Genomic DNA, 10983 nt, shown 5'->3' on the forward strand with positions numbered 1-10983 from the left:
GTATTGTATTGTATTGTGTATCTCAGTATCATCTGCATACTTACTAATCATGGACACATAGAAACATAGAAAATAGGTGCAGGAGTAGGCCATTTGGCCCTTCGAGCCTGCACCGGCATTCAATATGATCATGGCTGATCATCCAACTCAGTATCCTGTACCTGCCTTCTCTCCATACCCCCTGATCCCTCTAGCCACAAGGGCCACATCTAACTCCCTCTTAAATACCCCTCTAAATCCATTTAGGGGGAACCTCTCACTCCCCCATCTTGCAGAGAACTGAGGCACCTCCACACCGGGTTTTATAGTCCCTCCGGAAGGGGCATGGCCTTCATGGCGTGATTGACAGGAGAGAGAATCGCAACATTTTTTAAACATTAATAAGTCTTTTATTTTTCATCGATGGGGACTCTGAGAAAGATGGCCAAAAATCACAGCCGTAAGTCGTAGCGTTTTTTCTAAAATCAATATGCAGCGCAACAGGAAGTGGTCAAGATCAGAGTTTTAATTATATAGATAAGGGGGAAAAGGATAACTAGAGAGAGAGTGGGACCTCTCAGGAATCAAAGCAGTCACCTCTGTGTCGAGCCACAGGAGATGGGCAAGGTACTAAATTAGTATTTCTCCTCTGTATTTAGGGAGAGCCTGATCGGGGGCCTGATCAGATATTTTTTTCACACAGAGAGTGGTGAATCTCTAGAACTCTCTGCCACAGAGGGTAGTCGAGGCCAGTTCATTGGCTATATTTAAGAGGGAGTTAGATGTGGTCCTTGTGGCTAAGGGGATCAGAGGGTATGGAGAGAAGGCAGGTACAGGATACTGAGTTGGATGATCAGCCATGATCATATTGAATGGCGGTGCAGGCTCGAAGGGCTGAATGACCTACTCCTGCACCTAATTTCTATGTTTCTATGTTTCTATATATCCGAGGACATTGCAGGAATAGAGTGGAAATTGCGGGAGCTCCGGTTGAAATTTACGAGTCGTCTTTAAATACAGGAAGACTGGAGGGTGGCAAATGTTGTGCCTCTTTTCAAAAAGGACTACAGGGAAATTGCCAGGAACTATAGGCCGGTGAGCTTATCACCTGTAGTTGGTAAGTTACTGGAGAGTATTCTGAGGGATAGGTTATACAGGCATTTGGATGGGTAAGGGCTGATTAGGGATAGTCAGCATTGTTTTGTACGTGGGGGGTCGTGTCTCACAAACCTGGTCGATTTTTTTGAAGACGTGACGAAAAAGGTTGATGAGGGCTGAGCTGCAGATGATATGTACATGGAATTCAGTAAGGCGTTCAACAAGTTCCGCATGGTAGGCTGCTCTGGAAGATTAGATCGCATAGGATCCAAGGAAAAATAGTTGAATGGATAGCAAATTGGCTCCATGGAAGGAAGCAGAGCAGAAGGAAGCAGAAGGTTGTTTTTCAGACTGGAGGCCTGTGACTAGTGATGTGCCTCACATTTCGGTGCTGGGCCCATTACTGTTTGTCATCTACATCAAATGATTTGGATGAGAAAATACAGGGCAAGATTAGCAAGTTTGCTGATGATACAAAAGTTAGTGGTTTTGCAGATAGTGAAGATGGTAATGAACGATTGCAGCAGGATCTGGATCGATTGGCCAGGTGGGCGGAGGAATGGTTGATGGAATTTAATACAAAGAAGTGTGGGATGTTGCATTTTGGGACGTCGAACAAGTAAATGGTAGGCCTCTGGGTAGTGTTGTAGAGCAGATAGATCAAGGAGTACAGGTGCATGGTTCCTTAAAGGTCGAGTCGCAAGTAGATAAGATGATCAAAAAGGCTTTTGGCACTTTGGCCTTCATCAGTCAGAGATTGAGTATATACGTTGGGAGATCATGTTGCAGTTGTACAAGACGTCGGTGAGACCGCATTTAGAATATCGTGTTCATTTCTGGGCACCATGTTATAGCAAAGATATTGTCAAGCTTGAAAGGGTTCAGAAATGTTTTACGAGGATGTTGCCAGGACTAGAGGGTGTGAGCTGCAGGGAGAGGTTGAGTAGACTGGGTCCCTATTCCATGGAGCACAGGAGGATGAGGGGAGATCTTATAGAGGTGAACAAAATCATGGGAGAAATAGATTGGGTAGATGCACAGAGTCTTTTGCCCAGAGTAGGGGAATCGTGGACCAGAGGTTCAAGGTGAAGGGGAAAAGATTTAATAGGAATCCGAGGGATAACTTTTTCACACGAAGCATGGTGGGTGTATGGAACAAGCTGTCAGAGGAGGTAGTTGCGGCTGGGACTATCCCATCGTTTAAGAAACAGTTAGAAATGTACATGGATAGGACAGGTTTGCAGGGATATGGTCCAAGCGCAGGTAAGTGGGAGTAGTGTAGCTGGGACATTGTTGGCCGGTGTGGGCAAGTTGGGCCGAAGGGCCTGTTTCCACACTGTATCACTCTATGACTATGACTATGTAAATCAAAACTGCTTACAATGCATAAAGGTGATGAATGCCATTTTGGTGCATTTATCACTCGATCAATTCAATTCTGGCCAAATTTAAATATTTTTAAGTGCTTTCACAGATCGTAGAGTCATGGATTCATACAGCATGGAAACGGGCCTTTCAGCCCAACTTGCCCATGTCGACTGACATGCCCCATCTGCACTAGTCCCACTTGCCTGCATTTGGCCCATATCCCTCTAAAGCTATCGTATCCTTGTACCTGTCTAAATGCCTCTTAAACATGCCTCAAATACTTCCTCCAGCAGCTCATTCCATACACCCACCAACCTTAGTGTAAAAACTTTACCCCTCAGGCTCCTATTAAATCTCTCACCTTATTCCTACGTCCTCTGGTTTCACGATTACCAACTCTGGGGAAAAGACTGAGTGTTAACCCGATCTTTCCTCTCTTGATTTTGTACATGATTTTTCATTATTAACAACCTAATAAGAAGTTAATAAACATTGGTTGAAGAAAGCAAGGATAAGTATTCATGTTGATACAAGGCAGTGACTCTGAACACTATTTGGAAAGAGTCTACACATTGCTTTTCATAAAGCATTTCCTGCAAGTACATGCCAACTGCCTTTAGTTTCCTGGTTGAAGTTATCCAGGAAGAAATCATATTAACATTATTTTATGATTTTTCTCTTGGTGGTGATTAATCTGACATTATCAACCTAATGGGTGATGTGGGCCTTTATAGAACAGTGTTTATATTAATATATATTTTTAATACTGTAATTCCCCAATTTTACCAATTGCAGAAACTTTAGCGAAATTGCCTGCAGGGTAGGATCAACCCTACTACTGACTTAAACACCAACTAAGCCATCAAATATATTTGGGGTTAGTTGTCTTAGTCCAATAATTAGACATTTTACATAAGTAGTTAAAATAATTTGACCTATTCACTGCACTTTTCAAGTCTTTGGTCTTCTTTCTAACTTGGCCTTAAGGTTACACCAAAAGAGGGAAGAACTACACTTATAATTCGGATTGATGAAAGATTTTGTTAATACCAGCAACAATTTTCCATTAGTTCACCTGTTCACTTTTCAGTTGTTAATGGGTAGGTTATGCTTTTCTATTATTTTAGAATTTGAACAACTGGATATTGATACAGCAATTTCAATTTTTGAGAAAGGCAGCATAAATGAAAACGTAAATGTGAAAGACAAAAATGTATCCCTTCAAAACAACTTGAATTTATTTAGCACCCTTACTGTAGAAAAATCCCAGAGATAAATGTAATTGTGCAAAGTTATATTAGAAGTGATTGGACAGTTTAGTAAAGTGATGGATTTAGGGAGGGTTTTGCCTGAAGATGGAAGTTAGAGAGGGAAAATAAGAATGTTAGAGAGTTATGGGCCTGTCCCACTTAGGTGACTACAGGAGACTATGCAGTCGCCACATGGTCGCCACATGTTTGCGGGTGGTTGCTGGGGAGTCACCTTCATGGTCGTGAGGAGTTCCCACATTCTGGGAACTAGTCGCGGCCACATTATGGTCGGCGAGAATTTTTCAACGTGTTGAAAAATTAGCGGCGACTAGAATTAAGCTGCCATGGAGAGTAGCGAGAATTCGCGTGCCATAGGTGGGTCGCAAGGAGTCCTAGTGGGTTGCCAGGAGGTTGAAGGTTCTCTGAGGTTCTCGTAGGCTGTAGCTGGTGCTGGTGCTGATGAATTTCATTGGCGTATTCGGGAAAAAAAACCAGAAGCAGCAGTTTTCAGAACCAAGGATAACCGACCGGTAATGTTAAACGTCCGCCGTCCGAAAGTTGGCTCCACTCCTTCTCCCTCCTTCTCCCCCCTTCTCCCCCCCCCTTTTAAAGGACTTACCGTACACTGTGCTAGCCATCTTAATTGCAGAGTTAACCTTCCTGTTCATCGTGGTGTGTGTCTGACTCACCTTGGCTTGAACTGTGTGAATTTGAGACTGCGCTCCCTCCGCTTGCCCTGCCTTTGCGATGTGTTTGTGTGTGTGTGTGTGTTCCACTCTGACAGTCGGCGTTCCAGTTCCAGGTTTTTAAGGCGACTGCCGGCAACTTGACAGTCGTCGTCAGACTACTGAAAAATCACCTAAGTGGGACAGGCCCATATGGCCTGGGAACTGAAATGATGAAATTAAATGCATAATGTTATTAAGAAATGCATGAGAGTCCATAATAAAAGGCACATGGAGTTCTCAAAGGATTTTAGAGTTGGCAGATGTTACAAAGATCTAAAGAGGTAAATTCATTAAAGCCTGTAATTTTGGATGATAATAACTTTAAACCAAACAGCGAATATAACTGTAATTGTCTTGGTATTGGATATGAAATGGTCAACTGAATTTTAGATGTTGAAATTTATAGAGCAGGTGATGCCAGTCAAGGGAATAGTGGCATAGAGAAGTCTAGTGACAACCACACAGATGAGATTTTCCACAGCATAGAAACTGAGCTAATAATTAGCTCTGAAGAAGGGTCTCGACCTGAAACGTTACCCATGCCTTCTTTCCAGATATGCTGCCTGTCCCACTGAGTTACTCCAGTATTTAGGTTTAAACCAGCATCTGCAGTTCCTTCCTATACTAATAATTTAAAAGGTGGACGTTCTTGAAATGTTTACTAGTCATACAGAGGATACAATGTGGGAAGCTCAGCCTATATTGCAAAGGAAGGGCAGCAGCACAGTGGCGCAGCAGTAAAGTTGCTGCCTTACAGTGCCAGAGACCCGAGTTCGATCCTGACTATGAGTGCTGTCTGTATGGAGTTTGTACGTTCCCCCGGTGACCTCCGGTGACGTTTTTCCTGGGTGCTCCAATTTCCTCCCACACTCCAAAGACGTGCAGGTTTGAAGGTTAATTAGCTTCTGTCCCTAGTGTGTAGGATAGTGCTAGTGTTGGGGATGTTCACTGGTTGGCGCGGTGTCGGTATGGCTTAAGGGTCTGTTTCCGCACTGTATCTCTGAAGTCCGAAGTTTAAAAGTCTAAAGATGTGGCTGACGTGAGAGCCTGATGAAATTTGAGCTGTTTTTCTATCTAAACATTGAATGCAACACCAAAACTACCTATTTGCACCTCATTAACTGCTTTGTTTAACTGTTACATCATACTGTTTGGGGTCTATTGGAAAATGGGCCTGTAAATATTTCACCTGCGCAGAAAATACTTTGAATTTATAGTATTATCGTTGTTGCAGCATAAACAAGAGCTTCGGCTTTCTGTATTGCACGAATTAACAGTTTACTCAGAAACTTAAAATGTGATCTTAGAATTTCTCCAATTTGACAGTTAACTGTTTTTCTTCTTAATGAATCTTCACATCTGCTGCACTCATCTTCTGCGGAACTCTTTCTTTACTCGTCAGCTAAGACGAAGTGAACGGTCTCTATTCCAGTATCATCCGGACACCATGTTCTGAATCATGAAAGCAGAACTTGGACAATCACAACTTCTAGGGTAAGTAGGTTATGCATTTGCATTATAAACAAACTGGATGTTAATTACATTAAAACCCATTCTGTTCATGTGAGGAATTGTCACATGGCCACAATGTCATATGAATTTTAACCATTGCATCTTGCATTTGAATGAACCATGTTATCCTGAAGACCTGTATAGATCATAGTCACATTTTCTCTACCTGATTAGCAAAGATATGATTTGCAAAGTCCTCCAGATAGAATATCAGAGATGGTCCAATAATGCTGAACAATAGTTTAAATAACATTGCAAAAATCAATAGCTGCATGACAAGTCAAGTTTATTGGTATACAGTATGTACAAATACAGGAGGGACAGGGACAATGGAAATCTTGCTTGCTTGCAGCAGCATCAAAGGCATAAAACTGACAAAGAAATATATAAATCATGCATAAAATATACATAAAATTCTACAAGACAATAAAAAGAAAGTAAATGACTGTGCAAAAACTAAACATTAGTTCAACTCACAATGATACGAAAATAAGGAATGTCACATTCTGCCCATCCCACCCCCCCCTCCCCATCACACCTAGGAACCCTAACAAAACATATATCATTAATTATATATGAAATATGAGACATCTTTCTTTGGTGTGGTAGAACTTTGTCAAATGCATATATGAGATGTGATTTGGAACATAAAAATGCTATGCATGGTGACAGCCGTGTTGCTGTAGGTCTTCTGTAAATGCAATTGATGTTACATAACAAAAGGTATGTTTGGAGAAAGAAAAAAAAGGCCAATGCCCAACTCTCACTAACATATTTGAAGCTAAACATATTTAGTAAATCCTCTTGAGATTTTTTAAATATACTTGATAGGTCTTACACATTGATTATTCAATATTTTGTCTTGATCTAATCAACATATAAAAACCATGATTATTTGAGTTTAATTCCTTTGTGAGTTTGGCACTGGTTCTGGATTAGATGTCATGCTATTCAGAGCAGCTTTGTTCTTCTCTGTCATGAAGATGACACTTAAAATAGTGAAGGTGCTATTGAACTCTAAAGTTATATATGACAGTCAAGTATAAACATGACAGACGCAATCAGGCATTTTTCCTTTTAATGGTGGAACTTCATACAGTATAAAAGCAAAAAAACAAGCTACAGGAACAATTCAGGGGGGTGAGCAGCATCTGTGGAGGCAGAGGGATACAGGTCTCAACCTAATATATCAACTATTTATTGCCCCCACATATGCTTCCAGATCTACTAAGTTCTTCCAGCAGTTCCAAATTTACTCCAAATTCTAGATCTTCAGTTTCTTGAGTGTTTTCTTTGTAGTCAGGTCAAGTCAAGTCAGGTTTATTTGTCACATATACATACAAGATGTGCAGTGAAATGAAAGTGGCAATGCCTGCGGATTGTGCTAAAACAACAGAACAGTGTAGAACAGAATCAGTATTTACATTTTAGAACACAACACAACAGTAAATTAGTAAATTGGTCCCTGGTGAGATAAGAGTTTACAGTCCTGATGGCCTGTGGGAAGAAACTCCATCTCATCCTCTCTGTTTTCACAGTGTGACAGCGGAGGTGCTTGCCTGACCGTAGCAGCTGGAACAGTCCGTTGCTGGGGTGGTAAGGGTCCCTCATTATGTTACTGGCTCTGGATCTGCACCTCCTGGTGTATAGGTCCTGCAGGGGGGTGAGTGTTGTTCCCATAGTGCATTCGGCCGAACGCACTATTCTCTGCAGAGCCTTCCTGTCCTGGGAAGAGCTGTTCCCAAACCAGATTGAGATGTTGCCGGACAAGATGCTTTCTACAGCCCCAGAGTAGAAGCACTGAAGGATCCTCAGAATATATTCTTGTACACATTTTTCAATGCAGAGAAGGATGAAATACTAAGAGTGATAATAACGTCAATATTACTGGCTTCTTCACTTTGACCAAGTGGTATTTGATGAGGTGCCAACCAACCAGCATACAATGCCTTCTTAGTATTAACTGAAGCAAAAACGGCACCCTACTCTTCAAGTAATACTCAAAAAAAAATGCAGAAGAACCAATGGAATGATTAGAAACTTACTGGAGATGTTTTGTTGTCTGATAACCAAATGAGGAAGGGGCCCCATTACAGCAGAAGCATGCAGATCCTGAACTAAACATCTAAATGTATGGTTATACTCGGTATAAATTGATGAGACTTTGGTTCATTCCTGACATTCAATTAACAGGGTCGCAACCATAGAGAGAAATCCAGGGAGACCACCTAATACCTCAAAGAGAGCTGAAGAATCATTTGGATGTTAGGAACATTGGGCATTTAAGTATACACCATAGAAATGGAGAACGTCAACTTTGAGACTAAATTCCGAAGGATGAATTTATGAACAATGAATATGATGTGATGGAAGAAGATATTAAAAGGGTGAATTGAAAAGTGTTTTTTTTTCCAAAATGGAAAGTGATTGAAATTAATAGGAGCAATGTTATGCCTCACTTGCTCAAAGTCCAAGCCTGGGGTCACTTAACTTATGTAGGTTGGGTGCTCCTGTTTAAATGGCAAATCTTGGTTGGCTGATTCACTGTGTGAAATCTGAAACCTCCCAGCTTTTGTCAGGCAGAAAAACATTTTGTGGAGCCATAAATAATTTAAATAAGAGCACGGTGCCTTTTTTGAATTTATTACTTGTCACAACACTTTCTGAGGCCTTTCCTCAAACACATGCCAGCTCAAAGATTTTAGAGAGATGGGATCCTAATGGTGTTGTCCCACTTAGGTGACTTTTTAGGCGACTGCAGGAGACTATGCAGTCGCCACATGGTCGCCACATGTTCGCGGGTGGTTGCCGGGGAGTCGCCTTCATGGTCGTGAGGAGCTCCCGCACACTGGGAACTAGTCGTGGCCTCATTATGGTCACCGTGAATTTTTCAACATGTTGAAAAATAAGCGGCGACTAGAATGAAGCCGCCATGGAGTAGCGAGAATTCTCGAGACGTAGGTGGGTTGGCAGGACGTCCTAGTGGGTTGCCAGGAGGTCGAAGGTTCTCGGAGATTCTCGTAGGTTGGAGCCAGTGCAGACCGGTGAATTTCATTGGCTCATTGGGAAAAAAAAGGTAAGCAGTAGTTTTCAGAATTAAGGATAGCCGACCGGTAATGTTAAATGTCCGACGAGCTTCACAGCCGTGTATCTGGCTTCTTAAAAGTTGTCTCCACTCCTTCTTCCCCCTTCTCCCCCTCTCCGCCCCTCCCCCTCTCTTAAAGAACTTACCGTACACTGTGCTTTAGCCGTCTTTTTACAGCGCCAACCTTCCTGTTCATCGCGGTGTGTGTCTGTATCACCTTGGCTTTGCACCATGTGAACTTTTTAGACAAGGCAAACGGGGGGAGCGCTGTCTAAAAAATTCACACGGGCTGGTGAAGGAAGCGATGTGTTTGTATGTGTGTGTGTGCGTGTGTTCCACTCCGACAGTCGCCGTTCCAGTTCCCGGTTTTTCAGGCTGAAAAATCGCCTAAGTGGGACAGGCCCATAAGAGATAACCGCAGAACACATCCACCCTCTTTGACAAAGAAGAATGGGAAGCAAATTTGCTCACTATCCCAAGGTGAACATTTGCAGCACTTTTTCTAATTGCTGGAGTTCCACTGGAACCAGGTTTCACTGCAAATGTTGTCTTCTCCAGAAGGTAAATTTTGAATGGGTTGCCATTGATATTACACGAGTGATTAAGGGTTTTCCCCCATTCCAAGCAATATCATCTGAGTCAATGTACTGATTTTTATTTCATTTTATTCCTCATAATTTTGAAGTCAACAAGAAGAAGAATTAGTGCTAAGTAACTATTGTTTACTTATAATAGATAAGAGATAACAGCATAAAAATCAGTTATGGGGCCCAATTTTAACTTTCCTAATTGGTGCAAACAGGACAATAATGTCGTTGAAATGTTACCACTTTGTTAATATTTTGAAAGGGAATTCTATTGAACCAGTGAAATAACTTTTAGACAAAAGTTTCATTTTAATGTGGAAATTATTATCTTATGCAATTATATACTAAGTTGTGAACCTGTACCTGGATGGTTAAGAGTTGTGTTAATAATGTGCACCAAAAGGAAACACGTGCAAAAAAACCTACAAATGATGGAATTACATAGCAGGTCAGTCAGTATTGGTTTAGAGCGCCTTTGAAATAATGCTAGTAGAATAGTAAAAAACTTACCCAGTTCTGCTATTTATTGGGGATTATCAATCTGCTGTAATTGACAACATTGTCATATTCTGTTTCTAATACTACATTGAAGAAGCACGGGTATAAACATGCTAACCAAGAACTCACTCCACAAAATTTAAGTAAGACTGCAATTTTACAAAAGTGTGTAGAGACATGTATCTTGGTAGAGTTTGGAAGATTTTTTCATTAGCTCAGGATAATTATTTCTCCTCATCTTAGTTTAGTTTAGCTCAGTTTAGTTTAGAGATAGGGCCTTCCAGGAAACTGCCCCATCATCCCAGTAAGTCCACATGGACCATTGATCACCTGTTCACACCAGTTTTGTGTTATCCCCACTTTGCATCCACTCCCTACATACAAGGGGCAATTCACAGAGGCGAATTAAGTCACAAACCCACACGTCCCTGCGGTGTGGGAGGAAACCAGAGCACCCAGAGGAAACCCACACGGCCACAGGGAGAATGTGATCATCTGATGAAAATAAATGTGAAAACTTTTCAAACTGGCAAATTGAAAGCCATATGTATGCCTCAGATTGGTTGCATTAAAGCAATCCACTGGGGGCAGGTATGTGGCTTAACTTTGGTAGATTTAGGAGGGTGCCCATGCACATCTTTTATGCAATGAGGCAAATGTGTGCATGGGTGATGAAAAACCTGTGCTGTATATTTGGTCAAAATGATTACTAGGGATTGCAGACACCCTGATTGATCCCTCTTAACATTAAGTGCGCCACTTCAACCAAATGATCAAAAACAGAATCACAAGATTAATACGAAGGACAATTGGTAAGGTAGTAACATAGGGAATTTAAACCAGTGGGAAAAAATATATATATATATTTCCCCCGTTTC

The sequence above is a fragment of the Amblyraja radiata genome, chromosome 10 (genome assembly GCF_010909765.2).
Source record: "Amblyraja radiata isolate CabotCenter1 chromosome 10, sAmbRad1.1.pri, whole genome shotgun sequence".
Taxonomy (NCBI): Eukaryota; Metazoa; Chordata; class Chondrichthyes; order Rajiformes; family Rajidae; genus Amblyraja; species Amblyraja radiata.